The 24,626-nt window shown below is 52.0% G+C and overlaps 1 protein-coding gene and 1 non-coding gene across 2 annotated transcripts in view; one reads left to right on the top strand and one right to left on the bottom strand.

Annotated features, from left to right (window-relative positions):
* LOC140904590 (uncharacterized) overlaps positions 1–24,626 on the top strand; it is a 565,656-nt gene that overhangs the window by 54,788 nt on the left and 486,242 nt on the right.
* Positions 20,433–20,506, bottom strand: TRNAT-UGU (transfer RNA threonine (anticodon UGU)). Its single transcript has one exon. It is a non-coding gene; the product is annotated as a tRNA-Thr (tRNA).

Genomic DNA, 24,626 nt, shown 5'->3' with positions numbered 1-24,626 from the left:
TGTCTTTTACCATTTGGATCCCAAGTTTCCTGAAGCACAGAGAGAAACAGCTGATTCCTTCAGAGCCATGCCATGCCTATGGGTCCCAAACTGGCTGCCTTGCTGGACAAGATGCACTTCTGTGTTGGTTAAATGATGGTAGCCAATGAGGGAATGTAACAGATTCCAAGTTCAGACTGCAGGATACATGAATGCTGAGTCCAGAGTCTGTGGTTTGGTCTCTTAGTTTTGCTCTTGAGTCTAATGCATGTGTCTCACTTTTCCACCTCCTGCTACTCTGAAAGATTAGAAAGTGTGAAAGTAGAGCACAGGTGGTTTTTCTCATGATGCAGCCTTCCCCCGTAGTGTGAGACCCCTTCCACCCACACTTCTGGGAGAAGACCCAGGGAGAAATGAACCCTCAGAAATGGAAGGCTCCTAGGTTATGGTCGAATGTGACTTCACACAGAGCTCACTGGGTGAAAATGGGAATTAAGAGAAAACTGCCCTAAAGGTTTATAGTTTGTAATCTTTGAAGAAATTGTTACCAGCAACAAGGAAATTGCACACGAAGTTTATTAGTGTAAGGTAAGAGGCTGATTCTGTGATAACTTTCAGTGTTACAGTATAATTCAGGTTTTCTTCTAGCCCCCTCCTACAAAATAGCAAAAGGTGGCTAATCCTGCAATAAAAACCTGACTCCAAAGGAATGAGGTTTGGGGGAAAATGTGAGAGAAATAGCATGTACGAGAATAGAGACCCAGTATAAACTGGAATGATTTCTATTTCAAATGGAATTTATTTGGTAAATTTTAAAATAAATCTTCTGTTTGGAGGAAAACTACTTGAGACAAGGTGTGGAACCTTTTCCCCAGTGAGAGGGAAAGAGTCAGAGAGTTCCCCAGGGCTCTTGTTCGCAAAGCAAAGATGTCACATTAGGCAGGAGATGTCAAGATCTACAATGGTGACGGGCGAGCGATGGGAGCTTTTCTGGGTGGTTGTTGTTTGGTTGTTTTTTTTCCATGTAATTTTTGTTTTGTTTTTGCAACTAGTTCTTTTTATCGCTGCTGAGCCCCCTTGTCCTTTTGAGCACAGCTCTTTAACCCTCAGGCCTGGCTCTGGAAACCTCAGAACGGGCTTTGAGGTTTTTTTTTTTTCAGTTTGCTATCTTTGGAGTTGGCACATCCACACGACATGCGGTTCACAGCAACGGATACTTTGAGAAACCTGCTGGGTGAAGCAGGCCTTTTCCAAACTGACATTGGCCCAAATTCTGCCTCAATTCAGCTGGATTGGGACACGTCTGTGTCAAAGGAGTGGTTCACACCTGATTTGCCCAGAGACCTCAGAGGAGGGGTAGTTAGATATAGGATAAGTAGGAATCGACAACAATTAAGTTAAATATAAAGGTGAAAGACCCTCACCTTGCAGGTCAACAAGCCTGTTCTGTTCTTTCCATCCAATGCATCTGGCACTGGTCGCTCTCAGGTAGCACACTGGGCTTGACGGACCATTGGTCTGACCCAGTCTATGACCTGTCGTGCGTTCTTATGGAAGTCCTCTGCGGGCTTGTCTACACGGGCAAGTTTCTGCACAGGAAAGCAGCTTTCTGCGGTGTAACTCCCGAGGTGCGCACTCAGATTTCGTGATGCATGATAGGAAGGGGCCATGACAGGGACACACTGCCGTGCGGGGTCAAAATGAAGGAGCTGTGACATGCCTACCACAAGGTGCAGGAGGCAAACTGCTGCTCCATATTGGGGGCTAACTAACCCCAGCATCACGGCAAGAATCTACCTAGCAGCTGGAGAAAAAATATGAATGAGAGTCAAAGACACCTCCACGTGGCCTGTCTCTTCCCCAATCTCAACACCTGGAAGATTGTCTGGAAGACTCAGAATTTGAACTGCAGAGATTGGTCTCAGGCTGAGAGGGAATTCAGTCTGTGTATTAAGAACTCAACATGGCCTGGAGCAACCAGTGAGTGAGAAAAGCTGTTTGATCCAATTCTTGCTTAGTATATTCAAATTAGAGTTTAGACTGGGAGTCTGTTTTCATTTGTTATGTAACCACTTTTGACCTCTGTGACCAATACTTATACTCAGTTAAAATCTAACTTTCTGGAGTTAATAAACTTATTTTACTATTTTATACTTACTCCTGAGTTTGTCCAAAGTGCTTGGGAAAGTTGCTCACATGACAAAGGCTGGTGCATGTCCCCTTTATTTTTGATGAAGTGGCGAACTAATTAATGAGCTTACACTTTTCAAGAGAAGGACTGAGACGACCGCATTCTGACCTTTTACTGACACTTCTTTAACAACTAAAAAAAAAAAACAGGAGGACTTGTGGCACCTTAGAGGCTAACCGATTTATTTGAGCACTGTCCAGTTTTGGGCCCCACACTTCAAGAAGGATGTCGATAAATTGGAGAGAGTCCAGCAAAGGGCAACAAAAATGATTAGGGGACTGGAACACATGAGTTATGAGGAGAGGCTGAGGGAACTGGGATTGTTTAGTCTACGGAAGAGAAGAATGAAGGGGGATTTGATAGCTGCTTTTAACTACCTGAAAGGTGGACCCAAAGAGGATGGATCTAGACTATTCTCAGTGATAGCAGATGACAGGACAAGGAGGAATGGTCTCAAGTTGCAGTGGGGGATATTTAGGTTGGATATTAGGAAAAACCTTTTCACTAGGAGGGTGGTGAAACACTGGAATGCATTACCTAGGGAAGTGGTGGAATCCCCTTTCTTAGAAGTTTCTAAGGTCAGGCTTGACAAAGCCCTGGCTGGGATGATTTAGTTGGGGTTGGTCCTGCTTTGGGCAGGGGGTAGGACTAGATACCTCCTGAGGACCCTTCCAACCCTGATCTTCTATGATTCTATGACCCTCCTCCAGGAGTGACAGAGCCTGGCGTGTGCTGGAAGAAGCGGGGAGCTCTGGTGCCCACGGACCTGTCCTGGCAGCTTTCTCAGCAGCAAAGAAATCAATTCTCCCTGCCCCTGAGCAACCCACCCACAGCTAATGGCAGCATTGGTGGGGGGTCCCAAGCTTTGCACCAACGTCCACATTTCAGACCTTCCTCTCATGGCACTTTCCATGTGAATTAGGACAAGCAAGCTGGGGAAGCTCCATGGGGTAATAGAAACCAGGGCTGCAGGGAAGGTTTGAACTCACAACCCCAGCAATATTGCCCTTTGCACTAACCACTTGCACCCCTGCAGGGGCTCCTTGGACAGCGCTGGGAAGTCGGCCGTGATCCGTCTCTGTGGTTCGCACCTTTGCCTGGCAATTGAAAGGCTGCCGGTTCAAACCTCACTCAAGGTGTGGCTTTCCAGCAATGAGACTCCAGTCCATTTTAACAGGAAGCAAATCTCCTCTATTCTGGTTTAGCCCCATTTGACTCCTTCTGCCCATCTTCTTCCTCCCCCATTGGTCCCTTTCCTTCCCCATTGGGGCCATGCAGAGGGGAGCCCCAGTCAGTCTCTGGCACCGAGAGGCTGTATCCCATAAGGGGAGGGAGGGGTCGCTGTAAAGCATTGATAATGGGTGGGGGAGGGGTGTGCGTGGTTAGGGGGAGAAAGTCTGGAGAACTAACAGTAGGGCCCAGAGAGATTCCCCCACAGACTGGGGAGATCCCCTGCTGCCCACCATCACCCAGCTCTGGGAAGAACAACTTGGGATTGCTTGGGGAAGCCACCTTTAAAAACACAAGTGTTCCATGCTAGTTACATTTTAATAAGACCAAAGCCGCCTCAAACCCAGTGTCACAGTCACTGGGACGACTTTGTCCTGACATTTTACCGGCCGCAGCCACAAAGCGAGTCAAATTACGGCTCCCGTTCGGCGTCAAGGCCCACAGACGAACCCAGAGGCTTTTCCTTCCTCAGGTTCTGCCGTCATTTCAGTGCTGGCCTGTTCCGAGATTCATCGTTGTGCAAAGCAGCGTCAGGCCCTGAAACTGGGCGAGCCCAGAGCAGAGGCTGCCTTCATTTAACCCTCCAAAAACCAACCCGCCAAAACGTGGATTAGCACCCATGCTCCTCCAGCCGCAGGGGAGGCGCCTCATCTGGGCCCCTGGTGCCTGTGCTCCAGCAACATAAGACCACGGGGGCCTGGCTCCACCCAAGTCCGGGGCCCGGTGTCTCCCCCAGCCCCACCTGCTGCCCCCGGGCAATTTAAAAGGGCCCGGAAACCCCCACCGCCATCACCGGCAGCACAAGGGGGCTAAGGCGGCTTCCTGCCCACCCTCGCTCCGTGTAACCCTTCTGCCCGTCAGAGTTGGCAGCAACAAGGACCGGGTTCAGTATCTAGGGGATCCATTCCAATAACACAGTGCAAACCGGCTCGAGCCCCCACCCAGTGACCTGGGACAAATATGTACCACCCCCGCTGGGCGCCTCCCAGAGGCAATCCTTCCCCTCTCGCAAGCACCTAGTCTGAGTGTAGCAAAAAGCCTTTTAATAACAGAGAGAAACAATGTGGCATTATGTTGGGGAAACACCACCAACAGGATTCATAACACAACCCACGAGCAAAAAAAAAAACCCACCCCAAGCAAATTGGGGCATGCCCTTTCCCTTTGGTTCTTGAGTCCAGCAACCCCAAATCACCCAAAGTCCCAAAAGTCCAATGACCCAAAAGTCTCTGTCCCTGGTCAGGGCAGCCCCAAAATTCAAAAGTTTATCTGCAGAGCTTTACCTCCCAACCTGGGTGGAGATGGGGGCGGGGGTAAAAGGCACCTTACATGATCTGAAGCTGACCGCCCCACAGCACTCCACTGCCCCTCCACTCCACCAGCCGCCCCACAAACTGCTTCGCTCAGCTCCGCTCCGCAGCCCACCAGCAGCTCCCGCCGTCCCACGAACTGCTCCACCAGCCTGTCCACGAGGCACTCCAGCCGTCCCGCAAACTGCTCCACAATAGATCTTCAGGCTCCCCCACTACTGAACACAACGCTCAGTGATTTCGGCTCTTACTCAGTTCAGCTCTTTGGTGAAGTCAGCTTGTAGTAGGGGAGCCTCAGTGCTGGGACACCATTAGCCCAAAATGAGCTTCGCAGCCTGTAACTAGAGTCCTAACGGAATCAAAATTAGCTCTGAGATTCCACAGTGAAGAAAAAAGAAAGAGCTATTAGCATATAAGACCATCACCAAGGGACCCATGCCACCAAGTATTAATACTTGTCCCCACCCTCTCTCAATTCACAGAGTTTTGGAACCCATGACCCTTGCCTAGCGAGTGCTACTTAGTTGATGGTGAGTCCCTCCATCATAACAAAAGGCCAAGTACAGTTCCCAGCACAGTTCCCATAATCAGGGTAATAACAATTTATTCTTCCTGCCCCAATAACAGAGACACTGGGGATCCCACAGCAGCCAAAGTGAGCATTTGGGCAGCTATGGCCTCGTTCTAGGCGGGGTGGGTGTGCCTATGCAAATGAGATCGGCCCCTGAAGTTCTTTTCCACAACTTGCCAGACCTCACCACCAGATGTCAGGGTGAGGCTCACCCTGACACTGCTTACACTCCGTGTGGCCTGCCAGTCTCGGAAGCGGCTGGCGCGTCCCTGCAGCCCCGGGGATGGGGGGATCTCCACACGCTGCCCCCGCCCCGAGGGCCGACTCTGCCATCTGTGGCAATGGGAGCTGCTGGGGTGGTGTCCGTGGGCAGCGATGGGCAGAGACCCCCCACCTAGGAGCTGCTGCCAGATGGGGGTGTGGGTCTCTTTTGGGAGATCCCTGAGGTAAGAGCTGCACCCTCATTCTCTCCCGCACCCCAAGCTCCAGCCCAGACCCCAACCCCCTGCACCCAAACTCCCTCCCAGAGTCCACCCCCTGCACTCCCTCCTCCACCCTATCCCCATGCCCTAGCCCAGAGCCCACACCCCACACCCAAACTCCCTCCCAGAGCCTGCGCCCGCACCCCCTCCTGCACCCCAACCCCCAACCCCAACCCAGATCCCGCACCCAAAGTTCCTCCCACAGGCCTCCCCCCACACCTGCTCTCGCACCCCAACCCTCTTCCCCAGTCCAGAGCCCACCCCCTGCACCCAACTCCCTCCCAGAGCCCGACCTGCACCCTCTCCTGCACCCCAACCCCCTCCCCCAGCCCAGAGCCCACACCTGAACTCCCTCCCAGAACCTGGCCACCCCACCCATTCCTGCACCCAATGCCCTGCCCCAGCCAAGACCCCACACCTGCACCCAAACTGCCTCCCAGAGCCTGTACCCCTCACCCCCTCCCACACCCTAATCCCCTGCCCCAGCCCAGAGCCCACACCACACATCCAATTCACTCCCAGAGCCTGCCCCCACACCTGCTCCTGCACCCCAACCCCCTGCCCCAGCCCAGACCCCGCACCCTTCATTCCCTCCTGCACCCCAACACCCTGCCGCAAACCACAGCCCACACCCAAACTCCCTCCCAGAGCCCAACCCCTTTCCCTCTCCCTCCCATACCCAAACTCCCAGAGCCTTAGGCAGATGTGGGGGGAGGTGGACGGGGAGGCAGGACTTGGTCCCATTCTGGAAACCACCAAAAATTGTAGAAACCTGCCGCCCCTGTCCATCCCAACCTTCTGCGGGTGCCCCTCAGGCCCCACCCGTGCAGGGTTTGAAGCTTGCATTGCTTAAATTCCAGGACGCTGGGGGACTTCAGCTTCCCTTTGTCCAGCGGGAACCTTCAGCCCACTCCCAACCAGATTCTTGTCCATGGCATGACTGTCGGGGGGCTGGGCCCCTCTTTGTCTTTTCTCTCTGGGACAGGCCAGGGTACCTAGAACTGGGGTATCTGAGCACCCAGGACCTTCTATGGAGATGCCCTTCTCCTTCCCCTTCTGTGGTCCCATCTGTCATTGACTCCAGCCTGTTTTCTATCCATCATCAGCACCATCCCAAGCCAGCTGCACCCGCCTCAAAAAGACAGTGTCCCCTGATGGGTGTAAATCATAGAATCATAGAATATCCTCATTTACACATTTCTTTGGCAGTCATGACAGGAGACAAAGGGTTTCTATTCCCAACTTGAAGGCAAGGAGTGCATTAGGGGCAACTCCAAGGGAAAGACTATTGATGGAGATCTCAATCTAAATTCTACACGAGTTTTGTTATCTTCCCTTTTGGTTCTATCCCTGGAAATTCCCCCCGACTAGTCTGCTGAAAGATAAAATCATCTAAATCTGCCTCCAAAGAACCTGACCGGCTGAAGCAGGAGGAGACCTGAGAGATGGCCACATTCAAATCAAAAGGGAACGCTGAGACCTGCCTGTTGCCACACCCGCCCCCACCCGTCCCGAGGAGAAGGAGGCGCCGACCTGTTGTGTGCGATCTAATGAGCAGGGAAAGAATCTGGGAATTACCTTCTGTAAAAACTCATCCTTTTGTTCCTCAAACACCTGTGGAAATAGCTGATTCAAGAAGTGGTTGACAGAGGGATGGTCCGCGTCTCTCAGCAGCTCCTTGGGTCACCAGCCGTTGTCAACCAAGCCAGTTGGCAGACTGACGGCAGGGCAAGAATGCTGACGCCCAACACTCTTTGCTGTTGGCCTCCGTGACATCACAATCAGCTTGTGCATAAACACACACAGACCCCACCCAGAGAGACACACCCCCACTGAGCAACTCCCCACCCTCCTTCCCAGCACTTCCTGCCCACCACAGAACAGCTGTTTCATGGAATTGAGGATGCTCCGGGAGGGTCGGTTCGGGGCGGGGACATGGCACACTTGGGGCACTGCATGGGACTCTTCTCTCCTCAGTGCAGGGCTCAGCACTTGTCCTTGCTGAACCTCATCAGATTTCTTTTGGCCCAATCCTGTAATTTGTCTGAATCACTCTGAACCCTATCCCGACCCTCCAGCGTATCTCCCTCTCCCCCCAGCTTAGTGTCATCTGCGAACTTGCTGAGGGTGCAATCCATCCCGTCCTCCTGATCATGCACGAAGATGGTGAAGAAAACCGGCCCCAGAGTGACCCGTGGGGAAGCGGGGGAGGGGGTGGAGGAGAGGAGGCAGACGGTGAGTGGCAGGGACCCCACAGAGGGGGGTGCAGTGGAGGAGAGGGGGAAATCATCCAGGCAGCGGTGGGCAGTGTGGGCTGGGAGAAGGGGCGAGGCAGATACAGGAAGAGATGGAGCACAGGCGGGGCACTGGGGCCCAGGCACCCGGGGCCTGGTCATTGTTGGCACCAAGAGAGGAGAGGAGAGGAGACGGAGACGGAGACGGAGACAGAGACAGAGACAGAGACAGAGTATGTGTGATGGCCAACGCACTCGAGGAGAGACAGAGAAAAACATGGTAGGATAGCAAGCAACTCACCTCCTGGAGTCATCTGTGATGAAGCGGGACTTCATGTTTCCTCTGAATTGTGTGGGGGTGCCTCAGTTTCCCCTATGCAGTTCTTAAGGATCTAGGGGGTGGGGTAAGGTGTATGATCGTTGCAGAGCTCTGGAGGGCAGGTGTGTGCAGGGGTCTGGACACAGAGAATGGCCGACACCCTCTTTCCTGGCACCTGATGCCCTGGGCCCTTCCCCCCTGCGAGGTGAGAGCTAAAGGGTTGGAGAACAAAGGAATCGGGTGCCCTCCTGGCCGGGGACAGGGACAAAGCCCAGAGGAGGAGGGGCTGGGGGGAGTTTCAGTTGGGGGATGGCTGGAGACATGGAGTGAAGGGCAGACAGGGTTGTCTGGCTCACTGCCCCCCCCAAAATGGACCCGGCTGAGGGGTCCTGTTCTCTGCACCTACAAGCTCTGTGTTAGACCATGTCCCTGTGGTCTAATAAACCTCTGTTTTCCTGGCTGGCTGAGAGTCCCGTCTGACTGCGGAGTTGGGGGGCAGGACCCTCTGCCCCCCCAGGACCCCGCCTGGGCGGACTGGCTGTGGGAAGCGCAGGGAGGGGCAGAGGAGGCTGAAGGCTCCGAGGTCAGAGCCAGGAAGGTGGAGCCGGGGGAGCTGTGTGTCCTGCAGACAGGCTGCTCCCCGAGAGGAGACTTCCCCAGAGTCCTGCCTGGCTTCCTGGGGAGCAGTCCCAGAGCATCGCCCGGGGACCCCGGGACATCCTCCTCCTCGATGAAACCTTCTGCCGTGTGACGTGCTGTGTGTGTCGTGTTGCGTGTGTCGTGTGACGTGTTGTGTGTGTGACTTGTGTGTTGTTTTGTGTGTGTGAGATGTGTTTATGTGTGCGTGTTGTGGTCCGTGTTGAGTGTGTGTGTGTGCCATGTTGTATACCGTGTTGTGTGCATGTGACGGTGTGTGCCGTTTTGTGTGCATGTTGTGTGTGTCGGTGTCATGTGTTGTGTGAGATTTTTGTGTCTCGTGTTGTGTGCCGTTTTGTGTGTCGTGTGTCGGTATCGTGTGTCGTGTTGTGTGTGGGTGTGTGATATTTTGTGTGCGAAGTTTTGTGCATCGTGTTGTGTGTGTGTGTCACGTGTGCCGTTTTGTGTGTCATGTGAGGTGTTGTGTGTCATATTGTGTGTGTGTGTCGGTGTCGTGTGTGATTTCTTTGTCACGTTGTCTGCTGTTTTGTGCGTCATCAAGTGTGTGTGTGTGTATGTGTCGGTGTCGTGTGTTGTGTGTGATTTTTGTGTGTCTTGTTGTGTGCTGTTTTGTGTGTCAGTTTATTTGTGTGTCATGTTGTTTGTGTCTTTCGGTGTCCTGTGTTGTGTGTGTGTGAGAGTGTTCTCTCTTTGTGTGTCGGTGTCATGTTGTGTGTGTGTGTGTCAGTGTTGTCTGTCGTGTTTTCTGTGTGTTGTCTTGGGTGGCCCCTCAGGGTACTGCACAAACCATTTCCATCGTGGAGAAACAGTGACACCAGGTGGCCAATCCAGATAATGTACAAACCATTTCCCTCACAGAGCAACAGTGACACCGGGTGGCTAATCCAGGTATTGCACAAAGCATTTCCCTAATGGAGCAACAGTGACACTCGGTGGCCACTCACGGTAATGCACAAATAATTTCCTTAACGGAGCAACAGTGACACTGGGTGGCCAGTCAGTGCAATGCACAAATCATTTCCCTCCTGGCCCAACAGTGACACCGGGTGGCCACTTGGAGTAATGCAGAAAGCATTTCCTCACGGAGCAATGGGGACACTGTGTGGCCAATTCAGGTATTGCACAAATCATTTCCCTCCTGGACCAACAGTGACAGTGGGTGGCTAAACCAGGTATTGCACAAAGCATTTCCCTTATGGAGCAACAGTGACACCGGGCGGCCCCTTGGAGTAACACACAAATCATTTCCTCCCGGAGCACCCGTTGCACAAACTGAGTTTAATAATAATAATAAACAACAAATAGTTTCACTAGAAAAGGCAGATTTTCAGTGATTAGAAGGGATAGCAAACAGAAGAAGGCAGATTGCTAAGCAAATACAAATACACCCACATACTAAGCCTAAGATCTTAAAGAGACTGGATTCAAGAAGTCATTTCCCATCCTAAAGGTCTTTTGGCAACTTGAAGAGTTTCTGTAGCTTAGACTTCCCGTTGTTTCTCTTTACAGACTAGACTCCTGTCTTAGTCTGGACTTCCCCCTTCTCATTCCCTTTGTCTCTTCAGGTACTTTCTGCAGCCTTTCTACTGCCCTGCATGATTTTCCTCCGCTCCGACGTCTCCATGGCTCCCGAGACCTCACCTGTGGGAATGCACACCTACCCGTGTCCTACAAAGGGAGACGGCACCAGGAGAGCAGAGGGGAGAGAGCGAGTTGGCGAACACATGAGAAGACGGCGAGTGCGGACGAGGAACTGGCAGCGCCGACCTGGCAGCCGGGTCTGCAGCGGGCAGAGAGCGGAGGCCTGGTTCCGCCTCCTTGGAAAGAGGCCCAAGCGGCTCAGGCCCCTCCTGCCGCGTTCCCCTCCGGCGAGAGCTCCGGCACCATTCCTCGCCAGAGCCGCTGCGAGAGCCGAGCCGGAGCCCTCGCTCCACAGCGCTCGACGTGGGCTGGGAATCTCGCCCTCGGCCCTGCCGCCCTCTTCCCTCCCGCCCACACCGGCCCCACACGCCGCCCAGAGACCGAGTTCCCCCGACCGTCCCCGCTCCGCTCTCGCCCCCGCGGGGGGTCATCTCCGGGGTGTGATTTCGGTGTCGTGTCCTCTGCCGTCTTGTGTGTCGTGTGACGAGTCAGTGTCGTGTCGTGGGCGTGTGAGACGTCATGTGTGTCAGTGTGTTTGCCGTCTCGCTGTGTGTGAGTCGTCGTGAGTCGGCGGGTGGGTGTGGGTGTGTGTGTGTGTGGGCGTGAGTTGTGTGTGGTGTGTGTCTTTCGGCGTGGGCATATGTTGTGGTGTGTTGTGTTTTGTGTGTGGGGGGCGTGTCGTGTGGTGTGTTGTGTGTTGTGCATGTGTCGTGTGTCGTGTGTGTGGGCGTGTGTTCTGCGTGCGTTGTGTGGGCGTGTGTGGGTGTGTGTTGTGTGGGCGTGTCATGTGTGGGCCTATGTGAGAGAAGTTGTGTGTGTGTGTGAGACGTCATGTTTGTGTGTGTGTGTGAGACGTCGTGTGTCTTGTGTGTGTGTGTCAGTCGTTGTCTGTGTCGTGTGTTTGTCAGTTTCATGTGTGTCAGTATTGTGTGTCGGCGTGTGTGTGTGTGTTGGCATGTGTGCGACATTATGTGTCGTGTGTTTGTGTGTGGACGTGTGTGAGAGCCGTCGTGTGCCTTGCATGTGTGTCGGCGTGTGTGAGAGACGTGTCTCTGTGTGTGAGACGTTGTGTGTCGTGTGTGTGTGAGACGTGGTTGTGTGTGTGTTGTCTTGAGTGTTTTGTTCAGTGTGTGATGTGTTGTGTGTGATTTGTGTGTGTGTGTGACGGGTTGTGTGTTGTGTTGTGAGCGCATGCGACGTCTCCCATGATCACGCAGTTTCCACGAGTATTTACTTCATTAAAAACATTAAAGAGGGCTCGATCCATATCCACATGAGATCCCGGCGGTCTCTAGCTCACTCCAAGCACTATCCCAGGGGAGGCTCGAGTAGATTTCTTCCCCAATGTCATTTTTGCCCAGACGGACTCTGTCTTCTCCATTCCATCGCTGATTTCTTTACATTCGACCTCCTCATTGATAGACAATGCTACTCCACCACCTTGACCTTTATTTCGGTCTTTCCTAAACAGCACATACCCTTCAACACCCGTAGTCCAGTCATGACGACTATTCCACCCTGTTTCTGTTCTCCTGAGAATATCTGGTTTCACTTCCTGCACCAGTACCTCTAATTCCTCCATTTTGTTACCTAGGCTCCTCGCATTGGTGTACAAACATCTTCATTTTTGCTGTTTGGCCTCGCTCACGTTCTTTACCCAATGAGGCACAGTCATTCCACAGCCAGCAGAACCTATTAGACTGGTGTCCACACTGACCTTCCTCCTTATAGCCATTCCCCTACCCACGGCTGTATCCTTTCTTACTTTCTTTTCTTCCCTCTCAAGGCTAAAATCCGGCATGGAGATTACCTGGACATTCCCCAACCAACCATCTCCCCCAGATTCCTAGATTAAAGCTCCCTTAATCAGTTGTGCCAGCCTCCATCCTAGAAGTCTGTTTCCTTCCCTACTCAGATGAAGTCCATCCCGAGAGAACTGTCCTCTGTCCAGGAATGCCTCCCAGTGGCCATTCATCCCAAAGCTGTCCTTCTAGCACCACTGCCTGAGCCATCTGTTGATAGTCATAATCTTGTCACGCCTTTGTTGACCTTCTCCAGGAACAGGCAAAATCCCACCACAGATCACCTGAGCCTCGATTTCCTTTAGCGTCTTCCCCAGCCAAGCACAGTCTCCCTTAATCCTTTCCAGCGAGAATCTAGCTGTATCATTTGTTCCCACATGAAGGATAATTAGGGGATTCTTTCCCGTTCCCTTTAGGATCCTTTTCAACCTCAGGTCTACATCCCGTATCTTAGCACCTGGAAGACAGCACACCCTTCTATTCTCTGGATCAGCTCTGGTTACAGGCCTGTCTAGTCTTCTCAGTAAAGAGTCCCCGATCACGTAGCCCTGCCTTTCCCTGCTGACGGTGCTATTCTCCAGTCTACCCCTGTTCCCTCTGGCTGCAAGTTCTTTCCATTCCTATTCTCCCTTTTAATCCTCTTCAACCCATCCTGTATCCTCCTGGGGCTCATATTTGGTGTAGTCTCCATTGACTCTTCCCCTTTTTCTATAGGACTAGCCGCTCTTCTCTTCCTCCTTGCCCCTCCACCTTCAGTGACCACCTGTTGAGCCCCTTCTTCATTTTCCAACTCTCAAAAACTATTCCTGAACTCTATTTCTCCTTCACTAGCCCGTCTTTTCCTCTGCCTGGTTTTTTTTTAGTCACATGCTTTCACTGACCACTTTCCTCACCCAGCAGTCTCCCCTCAGAATTCCTCAGTCCTGCTTCCATCTGCAAGTCTGAGCTTTTCCCTTCAGATACCTCATGTCTTTGCTCCATCATCTGCCCAAACCCCTTTCTAAACTCAACCAGACTTTCCACCTGCATCTCCAAACCTCAGATCTTCTCCTCCATCAGCTCGAGCAGATGGCATTTCATGCAGACAAAACTCTTACCAGGTCTCCCCTCCAGGATCATGGACATGCGGCAGCTTCCACAGCCAGTCATCTCCATTGTGTCTTCCACGACATGAGTCACTCCCATCGCTGCCTCTGTGTCTGTCATCGCCTTCCCACCTAAATCCTGTTCACCTGGGAAACACCCAAATCCCACCCCCCACAGGAACAACAAACCCCAAACAAGCACCACAAGACAAACTCCCCCTCAGACTCCCCTGTTTACAGCCCTGTTTGCTGGCTCCTGTGCCACGGCCTGACAGGCTGGCTCCCTTCATAGGACCCCGAGTCAGAGAAGCCCCGGCCCCGAACCAGGGTTCAGCTTCTCCCCCAGCACAAAGCCCCCACAAGCCTCGACACGTACACATAATCCCAATACACAACCAAATGCCAACACCTTCTCCCCCACACCATTCACAGCTGTTGGTGGGTCTTGGGGAAACCCTGGTGCACCAGCGGGGGCGGGTGTCTGACGGGGTGGGTGGGGTGGCGGGGGGCAGGGAGGGGGCCCAGCTGGGAGGTGGAGGGGTCTGTGTGGTGGGAGCTGTGGGAGGGTAGGGGATGGATTGGTGCTGTGGGAGGAGGAGAGGGAGTTGTGGACGGGGGCGATTGGGTTGTCGGGATGGGGACTGGGTCTGGGAGGGATGTGGGGGAGGGAGAGGCTATAGGGTAGTTGGATCGGGGACTTGGGTCAATGGCATGGCTGTGGCTGTTGGGTTGGGTTGAGTTGGGAGGGGCAGCACCATGGCTGCCCCCAGGGGGACACAGCTTGGCTGTGGGGGGCTGTAGGGAGGGGAGGGGTCTGTAGGGTGGGGCGGCTGCAGCCTGGCTTGGGGAGAGGAGGACGGTAGGGGCAGGGGGGGATTGTGGAGGGGCTCTGCAACACTGGGGCATTGGGGCTGGTCGGGGCGGTCAGAGGATGGGGAACAGGGGGTTGACTGAGGGCAGGAGGTCCCGGGGCGGTCAGGGAGAAGGGGCAGTTGGATGGGGCAGGGGTCCTGGGGAGCAGGCAGGAAGGAGGGGGGAGGTTGGATGGGGCGGTGGGGGGTGTTACGGGCTGGGGGATCTGGGGCCCCTCAGGGAACAGAGGGGTTGGATGGGGCCGGAGGCCCGGGGTGGCCGTCAGGGGGCGAGAAGCGGGGGTTGGATGGGGGCGGGGGCCGGGCCATGTCTTGCTGTTTGAGGAGGCCCAGCCTCCCCTAACTGTCCCTCCATACAATTTCTGAAACCCGATCTGGCATCAGGCCAAAGTTTGCCTGCCCCTGGCTTAGGGCCTGATTCATGCAAAGACCCATTGGGAGTGTGTGAACATTGCCCCATTTCTGAAACTGGAAACAACCCCCTGCACAGGGCTGGGAAAACAGAGCAGAGCACTGGAGCCTGAACCCCCTCGTCAGAGACTGAGATGAAATCCTCTCAGGCATTGGCATCCTGACAGCAGGAGTATCTGGCTGTGTCGACTCTCTCCTCAGGCCCTGCGCGACCAGCACCCTGAGCCAATGCCTGAGATGATGGGGTGTCCAGGATTTCCGGGTTTATGGATCTTGGGTAGCAGATAGAAGATCCCTGGTCGGGGTTCCAGGGGCATGTCTGTGCAGATTTGTTCTTGTGCTTTTTCAGGGAGTTTCTTGAGCAGATGGTGCAGTTTCTCTTGGTCACCCTGAGTGGGATCAGAGGGGAATGGGCTGGAGAATGTGGAGTTGGAGAGCTGCCCCCCACAGCATCAATTTCCTCCAGACTCCCAAGGGAAGTGGTGCTTCCTCCATCCCTTGATGAGATGCCTTTCTGGAGTCTGCTTTGGTCCAAAACTCGCTACTGCGCCATGCAGGAGGCCTGTGATGTGTAGGGGGCCAGATGAGATGATCTAAGAGTCTCTTCTGGCCTTCACGTCTCCAAATCTCTGCAAAACCGAGTGCGGCACATTGAGCATCCTCTGATGGTTCCACGTGTGGCCTGCGTGAGCCCTTGCACGACCACTGAGTGTGTGGGGGTGAGCCAGGGGGAGCAGCTCAAACACGCAGAGGAGCCGGCTCGGGGCAGGACATGAGCCCTGCAGGGCAGGGGTGGGGGTGGCAGTGACATCACAAGGGCCTTTTGCAGCACTCAGCTGATTGGTGAAAGGCGGTTGGGAGGCGGTGACCTCACAGAGAGTCCACGACAACGGCCAGGGAGGACAGGCTGCAGGGCAGGGGGATCTCAGAGACCCCCGGGGCTTTGCTGCAGGGAGTCTCCTTCTCGAGGTGTCTCCTTGACGACTGAGAGAGAATTCAGGGTCTCGTATGTGAGCGCGAGGTGGAGCCTCTCTGGAGTTTTCTCCTTTCCCACTGCTCACTGAGCGAGAAGACAGACGTCCCTGTGGAGAATGGAAGAGCCCCAGAGAGGTTGGTGTTAGCCGACGGCCACAAGGGTTTAAACACTCACCCACTATTTGCCATGGGGCACTGGCAAAGGTCCTAGATGACCTTATACTGCCACCCAATGTACAAACTGTGCAATACATTGATGACATCTTAATAGGTGGGAAAACCTCAGAAGAGGTACAGGAGGCTATGAATCAAATCAAAGGAGCACTAGAAGCCCTTAATTTAGAGTTACCAGCTGAGAAATGCCAAGGTCCCTCCCAAGAGATAAAATTCTTAGGTACTGTATGGATGGGAGGTAGGAGGTCTGTGCCTAATGACACTGTGCAAGAGCTAAATCAGGCACCCTCCCCTGAAAGTAAAGATCAATTGAGACAGATTTTGGGAACCCTGGGGTTTTGGAGAAAACATGGACCTGGCTTTGCCATTATAGCCAGACCATTGTACAATTTGTTAAAGAAAAGTGCTGCCTGGGAATGGGCTCCTGCCCATGAGGAAGCCCTCAGGCAACTGATAGGGGAGATACACACCTATCAGGCTCTGGCTCCCATACATCCTGAAGCCCCACTCCATTTGTACCTAACTGTGGGAGCCACTGGAATGTCTTATGCTCTCTGGCAAGACAGTGACACTGCTCCCAGACGACCAATTCAGTTTGGTTCCAAGTCATGGCAAGGGTCACAGGCTAACTACATGCCTTATGAGAAGGTCCTTCTGGCAGCTTACACAGCCTTGAGAGAAACTGAGGAATTAACTCAGGATAAGGACATCACAATTCACACTCCTCTTCCAATCATTACACCTATATTGGAAGGGAAAGAGTTACCACCTGGTGTAGCACAAAAGATGACTATCCAAAGATGGGCACTTTACATACACCACAGGGTAGGGAGTGCAGACACTGCACAAAACCCCACTATGATTCAGGAATCCCTATGGAAAGTAGGAATGCCTGATGAATACCGCCTACCTCCACAGCAGTCTCCCATTAAGGATGCTGCCCCATTTGATCCTTCTAAGCCTGAGGGAGTGTGGTTCACTGATGGCAGTGCCAGGCTGGTCAAAGGCAAATGGAAGGGAAAAGCTGCAGCAGTGCCTGCAGACCCCTCTGCAGCACCCCTAACTGCTGAAATTGATGGGTCAGCACAACTTGCAGAATTGGCTGCAATTAAACTGGCCTGTGAAGCAGGAGCCACCGCAGTATATACGGACTCCTATGCGGTATGGGCAGGTGCCACTCAGTGGATCACTAACTGGTAAAATAACCACTGGGAAATAGGAGGTAAACCAGTCTGGGGACTGGAATACTGGCAGTGGTTATATCAGCATGGCCTGCAAGAACCCCTGTCTATAGGACATGTCTCAGCTCATCAGAGGAATAATACCCCAGCTGCACAGTTAAACGATTTAGCCGATGCAGGTGCCCAGCTCTTTACCACACAAGTAGAATGGGAACGCTTATATTCATGGTTACATGATAATTTAGGACACACGGGAAGTGATGAGTTAGTGCGGCAAGCACATATCAGGGGGTGGCCTATCACCCACAGACAGGCTAGAGACCTGGTGCAAGCCTGCACTATTTGTGCTGAGACTAGAAAACATATAGCAGAAGGACAAAGGTTTGCCAGGCTAAGAGATGGAAAAACACTATGGGCAACCTGGCAGGTCGACTATGTCGGACCACTGCCCACTACAAGGCAGAGGTGGAAATACATCTTGACTGGGGTAGAAATTGTTTCAGGGATTGGTTTTGCATATCCAACCCGATTGGCAACAGGGTTGTCCACAGTTATGGGACTAAACCGCTTAACAGCAATTGTCCCAATGCCTCAAGAAATCCAATCAGATAATGGTTCGCATTTTAAGAATAAACTTGTAAGGGAATGGACCCTTAACCATGGAGTCCAATGGACCTTCCACCTTCCATATCGACCTCAATCTAATGGCATGGTCGAGCGCTGGAATGGGTTGCTAAAGAATCACTTGAAGCCTACTGATGGCACATGGGGAGACAGACTGGACGAAGTGGTGCAGAGATTAAACAACAGACAGACTCCTACAGGAAGTCCAATCAGCAGGGGATTCTTCCCTACAGGGAAAGCTATCTGCCCTGCCAGAACACCACTGCACAGTTCCAAGTATGCCCCCGGAGATACTGTTGTGATTAAACACGCAGCCCTGGGAAACTTTACCTGCGTTTTGCACGCCTATAAAGAGAAAGGTGTATGGAGTGCCTTAAATGCTGATAAAAGGCTAATAACCATTACAGAGGCTTGGATCGCATCCAAGACCGGCTGACCATGTGATTTATTGCAGGAATGGTCCCATGGTTCTGAGCAACCTGCCAGCTAACCTGTCAGCAAAATGGACCATGCAGCAGACCTGTTTGATCACTAGAGACTACTATGGACTGTTGATATATTTGCCATTACTTATAATAGCAGGTGTAATTTTTGCTTTTGGTTTTAAAATACGTTTTTTAGCTAGAACACGACCCACCAGAGATATGTTCCTGCAAGCCCTCATGATCCTTCTGTTGGCTCCAGTCACCTTGGCAATACCAGAACATCCTCTTCGGGGAGCAATCCAAACCATCGCCTCAGCTGCTGGTGCTACAAATTGCTGGATGTGCACCTTGCTAGATTCAACCAATGGACTGGGAATTGAATTTGTACCAGTACATGCAGTGGCTGAGAATGGACAAACCTCATGGATGCAATGGTTAGCTCAACACTTGGGATTCTCCCTCTCCCCGTTTTTACATTCGGTTGTGAATACTGTTTTAACCATTTTAATTATTGTAATTGTTTTTTTGTGTAACTTTATGTATTATGAAGCGTTTGATTCAAACTGCTCTTTCCTCCACGCAAATCAGATACCTAGAGCTAAAAAGGGATCCTACCCAATTCCGCGAACCCTCATCCTCTAATTTGGTTGTTGGGTATTTCTAGATTTCCCCAAGGAGGGCAAGAGGTGCTGGCATCACCGCCACCTTGCAATCTGGGATGTAGTGTGGTGCATCAGGGGGTGGAATGTAGCCAGACAGCCAGCCCCCCGCCTCTCAGACCAGCATTGCTGGAAACACAGGAGGAAGCCGGAACAGGGCACTTAACATATATTCCAGCACAGCCTTTGAAGCTGTGAAAGCACAGGTGTGCTGCTACAATGTGCCTCTGGGAACAGATAGGACGATTAAGCTCACAGCAGGCAGAGGCCCTGTGACAGACATGGCTCTTAGCCCCTACTAAATAGCGTGATGCACACACACCAACATCCTAGGTGGGAAAATATTTACCCTGATAAAAGAAGTGTCCAGTAGTCGAAACTTATTGTTTCTCTCCCTTGCAAGTGTAAACTACTCTTGCGAAAGCTGGCGTCACCCCGACAGACCAGCCCCAATTTGGCATAAGAAAGGAGAAAGAGAATAAAGGAGTACAGAGGTATAAGTAGGGGACCTACAGCACCATGAATCTTGAGTGCTTTTCACTATCTATCTGCTGGTCAGATAAGTGACAGCCTCCCAAGGCTTCTGCAGCTAAGAGGGTCCCTACGCCTTGTCCCTTATTCGTCTTTCCGCGGAATTGAGTGACCGATCCTGGCTTTGCACCGCTGGAATCGAGAGATGCAAGGAAGGTAAGAAGCACCCACACCTGATCTCCTATCTTTAGTGTACATATATTTTGAAATAGAGCTCTATACTTTGTTTTCTTTCTTTGGGATTGTGGCTTCAGTTTTGTAACTTGTTTGTGTGTGTAACATCTCTACATTTAAATAAGTAGGCACTAGCAATTTTGTAACCACATGATTAGAATCTAGCTTAATAAATTTTGGTAACCATTTGTGCATAAGCCTGACTTGTTTTCTCTGGTTTACTGTAAAGCAGCCAACACAATTAAAGAACCTCAGCCGTTTTGGCTCTAAAGCCTGGCCATTAGGTGAGAGTACTAAGAGCCTAGCGTTGAGTTGTGCCGCCTCCACGGGGCAAACTCTTGGGGCACCTGTCAGTCAATCCTGGCTGCCCGCTGCGAAGGAGCTCTGAGCTCTAGCAGTTAAAGTCACGGGTGTGGAGAGGCTCTTAGTGCTGCCATTGGGGCACCTGTCAGTCAGTATTGACTGCCCGCTGCAAAGGAGCTCTGAGCTCTAGCAGTTAAAGTGACGGGTGGTTAGGACCTTGGGGCATCCGTCAGCCTAGCCCGGGCTGCCCGCCGCGAAGGGACAGTGCGTCCTAGCGGTTAAAGTCACGGATGGTATAAACGGGCATAGCTGGCACCTCACCAAACATCCTTGGCCGTCGGCTAACACAGCCCCAATGAGCCACTTGGTGTGAGAGCTCGGACCTGCCCCTGTCCCAGAGGGAGGGGGTCATCTGCGAGGGGACTGCACCACTGACCTATCAGCTCTTAACACCCAAACTTTCAGTCACTCTATCATCAGTGCCTGTGCGTGTAATTTAAACAGCAAAACCAGCATCACTGGGCTAGACCAAAGGTCCACCTATCTCTGTATCTTGTCTTCTGAAAGCAGCCAGTACCAGGTGCCCCAAAAGCCACTCAACAAGGCACCACTGGGAGTTGAACCCAGGATCTCCTGTTTACAAGACAGGTGCTTTAGCCAGCTAAGCCATGGTGCCCGTCTCTGGCTAACGTATGGTGTCTGCCCACACCTGACTCCCTGCCAACGCCCCCCACGGCCGGACAAGCGTTGCTTGTGTTGGATTCTGTAAAGCAGAGAAGCAGGTGAAGTTTTGCTCCCAAGGTGTGTGTGTGATTCTTTGGACAAGTCTGCGCTACAAAATTAAGTCAGTGTAACGACATTACTTTGCGGGGTAAAAAATTTAACCCCCCTGAGCAATGCCATTATGCCAACCTAATCCCAGTGTAGATAGCACTGGATTAACAGGGGGACTTCTTCCCACCCACTCTGCCTCCTTGGCTGAGGCCTGCTGGTCCACCTTTCGCTCGCTCCTCTCCTCCCCCAAGGCCTCACTGCCGGCTGCTTGTGCCTCTCCGCTCCCTACCCCACGGTCTGCCTGCCACCCACACTTCTCTGCCCCCTCTCCTGAGACAGACTCTGCCCGCCACCCACACTTCTCTGAGCCCTCCCATGAGACCTGCCCAGCCTGCCACACACTCCTGTCTGTCCCCTCCCCTCACCTGCCCAGAGAACCGCTCACACCTCTCTGCCCCTCCCACGAGGCACCTGCCCGGAGGAAGTTGTGGCTCTTCAGTTTCAGTGCCTGAGCATCCTTGGCCCCAGTGGGAGCCAGGCTACGTCTCTATACGACAGAGTTATGCTGCTTTAGTTAAAGCGTTTTAATTAAGCTGCTGTTGCATGTCCACACTAGGCTGCTTGTGTCACCGGAGCGCATCCAGGCTAGCAGCTCTTGGATCGCCACAGAGAGCAGTGCATTGTGGGACGCTATCCCACTGTGCAACTGGCCGCAGGGTGCTTTGGGAAGGGTTTGCAATGCCTCGTGGGCAGCCACACGAGGCAGGTTTCTCTATCCCATTGTTCCATGGGCATCCGACTCGATTGCCAGCTGCTTTTCAGCTGCCATGGGCGTGGTGGGCAAAGAGTGTGTGTGTGTGTTGGGGACAGTGTGTGTGTTGTGGAAGAGTGAGTGTGTTGGCACGCTGTCCCTAAGTTCAGACAGCTGCTGGAAGCAACCAGTCCTGAGTCAGGGGGAGAGGGGACACCCCAGTCCTGAGTCAGGGGGAGAGGGGACACCCCAGTCCTGAGTCAGGGGGAGCGCGACAGCCCCGACATCAGCCCCCACTTCCCGCACTGGCTCAGCACAGCCCAGCAGTCTCTGTCACATACACACACTCACACACACTGCTGCCTGCCTGGCTGTGTGTCAGGGTTCAGGACGAGGCGGGTTTAGAGGGCCATGGGCCCAGCACTTTTTAGCAGCCCTAAGAACGGACGACGGACGGGGGAACAAGGTGGAGCCTTGGGGGAAGAGGCGTTCTGTGGGTGTGGCCTCAGAGGGAGGGAGGGGGTGGCATCAGGGAGAAGGGGCGGAGTGAGTGAGGGCTGGGGGGAAAGGGGTGTCATGGGGATGTCACAGTTCGGACGCCGGTGGCCCCCCCACTGTAAGGAAGATTCCCCCACCCCTGCTCTGGGTCTCAGGTGTGGTGAATTTGTCAGGTCTGAGACAGGAGTTGCTTGTGAATGACAGTGACCCCTTTGCCAATTGGCACCAATAAGCTTTTGTCACACATTGCGACGGGGCAAGGCAAGACGGCTATAGTAAAGTAGTGAGGAACAGGTATTTTAGCCCCAGGCTAAACAAATCCTTGGTACCATAGTAACCAAACGGCAGTTGTTTCAGGTTAATCAAGACACCTGGGGCCAATTAAGATCCTTCTAGAAAGCAGTGGAGATAGCTAGGTTGATTGGAACACGTGAAGCCCATCAAGGCCTGGCTGGAACTAGTGAAAAGCCTCCCAGTTCGTCAGTGAGGCGCATGTGTCAGGATCTGTAGGAGGAAGCCGTGCTGTTGGAGGAACCAAGCAGTGCAAATCCACATCAGGTGCAAGGAAGGAGGCCCTGAGGTAACAGCAAAGGAGATACTGAGTGGGGGCTGCTGTGGGGAAGCGGCCCAGGGAATTGTACACGTCCTATTTCCCAAAAGTCAGCTACCATAGCTGCTACTATTAGGGTCCCTGGGCTGGAGCCCAGAGTAGAGGGTAGGCCCGGGCTCCCCCCTCCCCTCCCCTCTCCTTCTTGATTAATCATGGATACTGGGAAACAGAGATTGTGCGAGGGAGGGTTGCTTCTCCTCACCTCCCTTGCTGGCTTATGATGGCTCAGTAAGCTGTGGCCCTTGCCTCTAGAGAGAGAGAAGGGCTATGTGGAGGGTCACAGTGAGCCTCTGAGGCTAGCAAAATCCACCAGGAAACGTGGGACCCATAGAGACAAGGACAGATCTTTGTCACAACATGCACTGAGCTATACCCTCACACCCTGATATAATAGAAAGGCCAGCACAAAAAACAGAGAAAGGAACAATAAGATACTAAAATAACAACGGTTGGAACTCTCCATTTCTCTCAGTCTTTGGGTGGATGGGTACGAAGAGCTGTAGCTACAGTTGAGGAACCAGGCGATCGGACAGCTAGCCCAGCCCTCCATACTAGTACCTCCCTCACATATAGGGAAATGGGTCAAAATTGGAATTCATGTCATGACTCACTTCCCATAGGGAATCAGTCTGTCTCAGGCTCTGTCTATACTTCAAACACTGGAAGTGTAAGAACTTGAAAAACTTCTACAAATTGTCTCTTTGAATAATTTTGCTTTCACTAGAAATAGACTTTGAAACTAAGCAAAATAAGTTCTATTTGAAACACAAAAATTTAAAATCTATACTGGGCCAATATTCACTTATACATTCTCACACACATTCTTCCACCCCAACCATTAGAGTGAGGTTTTCTACTAGAACTCCTTACACTACAGGGGGTAAATTAAAGCAAATTAACTTTTCAAGATCAGCTGTCACTAAACAAGACACTTTGTTTTACAAAGTGATTCAGATTATCACACAATTAGTCTCCTACTCTTTAACCAATAAATTCATTTTCATTGGAAACAATAACATATTCAAAGAGCTCAAATTCTTGTCATATGAGTTCATTTTCTTTTAATCCCCGTTGCCAACAACTGAACCTTGGCTCTAGTTCTGGTTTGTCCCAACGTAGGTCCCAACCAATTCTCTGAGTTCACATATCGCTGGTTCTTCTGCCATGTGTGTTGGTGGAAGGGGTCTCCTATGTGGGAATGTTTGCATCACGAGGAAAAAAAAAATCTCTCTTTTCACACTTTTTAATCTTTCAAAGTAGGAGGAGGTAGAGGAGAAGGGATGTAAATGCATAAAACACAAGAGAAAACGGTCCTACACTAAAGGCATTTATCGGTATAACTATATTGCTCAGGGGTGTGAAAAATCCAGAGTTGAGCAATGTAGTTACACGGCCCTAACGCCCTGTGTAGATAGCGCTACGTCAGCAGGACATATAGCTTGAGGGGGCTGGACTAATGAAGTCCGACGGGAGAGATCTCTCCCATTGGCTTAGAGCATCTGTAATAGCATGCTACACCAGTGCAGCTACACGGGGGCAGCTGTGCCAACATCAGCTTTATTGTGAAGCCGGAGCATCAGACACAAAACCAGAGAATCAGGACTCAACATGCGAGTATCTGCAAGTCTGAAATTGGAACCGGACACGTTCGTTGCCTCATTGGTTGCCATCATTTCCACAGCCTGAAAGTCCTTGTTTCTGTGAAAATAGAATGAATTATATTGAAATTATAATTCATTAAAGAAATGCTACTTGAAGGGTTTGTTGAAATATAGTTGTCAAGAAGAGAAACATTAAGGAGTGTGAGACAATGGGTCCTCAAACTAATTAACTTAGAGCTCCTACTGAGCTGGGAGATTGGTAAACATTAGTATGCAAGTAAGATATGTATGTATATTTGTCAGTTTCTGCTTCCTTTTGTCTCTTATGTTAAATTGGCTTATCTGTATAAATAAGTTAGCTTGAGCCTTTGCAGGGGGCTCACATATCTGTGTGCACTGGCAAAGTGGTTTGCTAATAAACAGAATGGTCTGACAAATTATGTGAGTCCTGAAGCTGACTTTGACATTACCCGATCAGGCACCAAGTTTGGAATCCACGAGGAGGGAATGTCCTATGAAGCACTCTCTCTCTTTGGATCCAAATGGTGAAGGATGATTGTTC

The sequence above is a fragment of the Lepidochelys kempii genome, unplaced genomic scaffold (assembly GCF_965140265.1).
Source record: "Lepidochelys kempii isolate rLepKem1 unplaced genomic scaffold, rLepKem1.hap2 scaffold_37, whole genome shotgun sequence".
NCBI classification, from domain to species: domain Eukaryota; kingdom Metazoa; phylum Chordata; order Testudines; family Cheloniidae; genus Lepidochelys; species Lepidochelys kempii.
This window is presented reverse-complemented; position numbering and strand designations above follow the sequence as displayed.